This window comes from Solanum lycopersicum, chromosome 9 (genome assembly GCF_036512215.1).
Source record: "Solanum lycopersicum chromosome 9, SLM_r2.1".
In the NCBI taxonomy this organism is placed as follows: Eukaryota; Viridiplantae; Streptophyta; class Magnoliopsida; order Solanales; family Solanaceae; genus Solanum; species Solanum lycopersicum.
The window spans coordinates 26,659,778-26,664,094 of NC_090808.1; the positions used below are offsets into that span (position 1 = coordinate 26,659,778).

At 29.7% G+C, this 4,317-nt stretch overlaps 1 pseudogene; it reads left to right on the top strand.

Annotated features, from left to right (window-relative positions):
• Window positions 1-370: 370 nt before the first annotated feature.
• Window positions 371-3,022, top strand: LOC101249851 (cytochrome P450 81C13-like; annotated as a pseudogene).
• The last annotated feature ends 1,295 nt before the right edge of the window (window positions 3,023-4,317 follow it).

A 4,317-nucleotide genomic window follows, 5' to 3' on the forward strand; every position in this document is an offset into this window, starting at 1 on the left:
TATAGTACTTTTTATGTAGTTTACAAATATATAAATTTCATTTAATTTTTTTTGATGATTTCATGTGTAAATTTTCAGTCAAACTTAAATTATTTAACTATAAAAAAAAAATAAAAAGTGTCACATAAATTAGGACAGATGGAGTATTATTTGTACCTAGTTAAAATATTTTTTTTTTAATCTATATAAAGTAGATATCAAATCCCTTTCGCTTAGTTAGGGTGCTTACTTCTTCCGATTATAAATGTTCTTATTAAAAATTTTAACTTTATCATTATTTCTACAAATAATTTTTCCATATTCAGAATCAAACTCGAGATGTCTAGTTAATAGAATAGCTTAGTTATCACTACACTTTTAAATAGTTAGTACTACCTCTTTCATTCATAGCTCAATTATTCTTCTTTGCTTCAAAAAAATGGAAAACCACTACTCTTCCTATTTGTTCTACTTAACTATCTTTTCGTTTTTTACTCCAATTTTATTCAGATATTTTTATCATAGAAGAAGAAATCTCCCACCAAGTCCATTTTCATTTCCAATAATTGGTCATATTTACCTTCTCAAAAATACTCTGCATCTTACCCTAACATTTTTATCAGCTAAATATGGCCCTGTTTTATACCTCAAATTAGGCTATAATATGCCTGTTATTGTTGTGTCTTCTCCATCTGCTGTCGAAGAATGTTTAACAAAAAATGATGTTATATTTGCAAACAGACCTAAAACATTAGCTGGTGATAAATTCACCTTCAATTATATTGTTTACGTTTGGGCACCTTATGGACAACTTTGGAGAATTCTTCGTCGTTTAACTGTTGTTGAGTTATTTTCATCACAGAGCCTTTCAAAGAGTTCTATTCTTCGAGATCAAGGGATTGGAACTTTTATCCGTTCATTATACAGATTTTCAACAAGTAATGGTAATGGTAGTAAGAAAGTAGATTTGACGAATTGGGCGTTTATTTTAGTTTTTAATCTGATGACTAAAATTATTGCTGGAAAACATGTTGTAATGAACAAGATGCTGGTATGGAGAAAGGGATCGAAATAATTGAAAAACTTCGAGGGACTTTCTTAGTCAACATATCATTTTTGAATATGATTGATTTCTTGCCAATTTTGATATGGTTTGTTTATAAAGAACTTGAGAAGAAGATGGATGTTATTCATGATAAAAGAAATGAATTCTTCAATAGCTTGCTTGATGAATTTCGACACAATAAAATTAGTGGCCTAAAGTCAAATGGTACTACACTGATTGAACTCTGTTGTCTTTTCAGGAATCAGAACCTGAATTCTACACAGACCATATCATCAAAAGTATTATGTTGGTTCGTATTCCAAACTTTGTTTAATTTAGATGTGATTGCTTAAAGGTTTGTTCCATTTGGTTATCTATGTTGACTTTGGATAATAAGGGTTAGAGTTTCAATTGTTGATAAAAGAGGGTCCAAATTGATTGGTTTATATCTTTTCTCTGTTGTCTGTCACTTTCAAGTACGTGAATTCCATATGCATTTTATCTGAGCTGATTGTTAGATCGATAAACAAGGAGCAAAAACAATGGATATGTACCTTAATATAATGGAAGAATCGTGGTCTTGCTACCCTGATACAACTTTGAATCACTAGGAAACAAAGTTTTCAATCCACAAACTAAGGGCCCGTTTGGCCATAAGATTTCCCAAATAATATTTGGAAAAAATTTGACAAATAATGTTTGTCCATACAATTTGCTATTATTTGGCAAATATTCCAAATTTCCAAATACTAGTTTTTTCTACTATTTGGGCCAAATCTCATTATTTGGGATCTTTTGAAAATTAAATTTTTACCTCAAACTTTTATCTTTTACAAAAATACCCTCCATAGTAGTTGTTTGCGTTGTATTACATATTTTTTTACGTGGAACACCAAAATAGTGATGAAATATTTACTGAATATTAAGTAATGATTTGATTGTTGATGAAAATGATGAAAAATTGGCTCAAGGTAACAAAGTGATGCATTTTGGATACTTCATGATGTATGTAGTGATGTTTGTTGCGCTCACTCCAAATTATCACATTGCTCTAGTATCATGGACACTATTTGTTATTGTCGTAACGAACATCCAAGTGACTTGTAATACAAACCTATAGTTAGTTTTGATAGTTCTAAAACTTATGGGTATAAATCATATTTTTCTAAAAAGGTGAAATATATTTTTCAAATCCTATGGCCAAACACATGGTGAAATTTTACTCAAATTTTCATTAAAATAATATTTGCCAAGAATATTTAGAAATCTATGATCAAACGCTAGCTAAATGTATTGTGTGTGTGTTGTTAGAGAATTAGAAAGGAAGAAGGGCTAGGTTACCATAAGAGGTGTGGAAATTTTCGACTTGAACTCTCCTTATCTTTTTCTCTTAACTAGATCAAATTAGTCCACATGAGCAACCCGTCCAAAGTAAGTATGCAACATAGGTTATCATGTAGTCCTCATTCTATACGATATATATTTTCTGATGAAAGTGCTTTATGTGGATGAACTTCTTGTTATCTCTAGTTTTCTCGGCCTTACAATATAGGATATATATTTGGCATAATCAGAGTAGGAGCAAAGCCTCTTGTCTGATAAATTATAAACTTTGTCTATCATTTTTCGATGTACAAACATGAGCACTTGCTTTTGCAGTTTAAACATGACTAGTAGTATTATCCAACAGAATGTAGATATGTTGATAGCTGCATTTGTTAAAATGCAGATTGTTTTTGTTGCAGGAACAGAAACCTCGACAATGATAATCCCATGGGTAATGAGGCTTCTATTAGCTCATCCTGAGGTATTGCATATGCTAAAATATTTATTTAAAATTTTATTTCTATAATAAGTTGACAAATATTGAATAAATATAAGAGTTAGAACCATAGAATCTCATAAAGTTAATAACTTGGTATACCTCATTTTAATATGCTTGTTGTAATGCTTGAAGTTAATTTTTTTTAAAAAAATAACAATTTATAATTCACCTTATTCAACATTTTTCATTATAAATTATTATTATTAACGAAGTATAAAAAATGTTAAAGTGAGTAAAACAATATATTTTTAAAATATTATACTTTTAATCATAAATAATCATTTTTTCTATTAAATTTTTAACACAAATTTAACGTTGATAAAAATTTGGGGCTAAGGAACAAGCCTTATTTTACAAAGCATAGCCTTTGCTCAGATACATCACTTTAAGCGATGTAATGATCGGATACATCAATTTAGGCGAAGTAATGATCAAATACATCACTTTAGGCGATATATCAATTGGATATACTACTATGCGATGTACCAGAACGTAATACATAATTTTGCGTGTTATATCAGTCGAATACATTACTATACACGATATATCAAAACATAATACATTACTTTACATGATGTATTGGTCAGATACATCTCCATACATAATGTATCGAGAGGTTGAGTGACATATTTGAAATCAAAAAATAATGTAGGAAAGCATTGAGTTATGTATTTAAAATCGAAATATGATATATCAGAATATCGAGTGATGTATTCATAACTGGAATATTATATGCTGCTTTCTAGTGTAATTGTAAGATAAGCTGATGACATTTGTAGTGCGAGCCAACTTAAATCTGAAGTTCTCCAATCAATTAGTTTATTTCCCTTTAATTAACCTCTCGTTGAAAAAGTACTAATTCTTACCTTCTGTTTTCTTTGCATAAATCTTCTGGATGAGTCCATTGGACTCCATCTCTCTTCAATTTCCAAACGGGCCATATAGGCCCAACTATGATAATCTTAGAGAATCTTTTAAATATAAGCATTTTATAGCTATAGTTTGTTTAATTATGAATAATAACAAAATGTTAGGAGAGGGAGAAAAGAGGAGAGTGATATATGGGAGAGTGAGAAGAGAAAGTGTATTTTTCACGGATTTTGGAGAAAAACTTATAAATACAAACTGATTTGTATCCAAATAAATACATATTAAAAGAAGAGAGACAAACGAGATTGAGAGAAGAAGGAGAGAGGTAAGGAAGATCAAGAGAAAGGAAGGAGATAGACGACCGAGACCGAGAGAGGGAGGGGAGCAAGACCAAGAGAGGGAGTAGATCAGACGCGAAGAAGATCGAGAGGAGGAGAGAGGATTGTAATTTTTATATATTTTGCATTATATTCTGTATTTATTTTGTATCAATTGTACTCAAAATACATCGAATTAAATTTTATATTTGTTTTGTATTATATTTTTTATTTATTGTGTATCAATTATATTCGAAATACATTTATAAACAAATACAAAA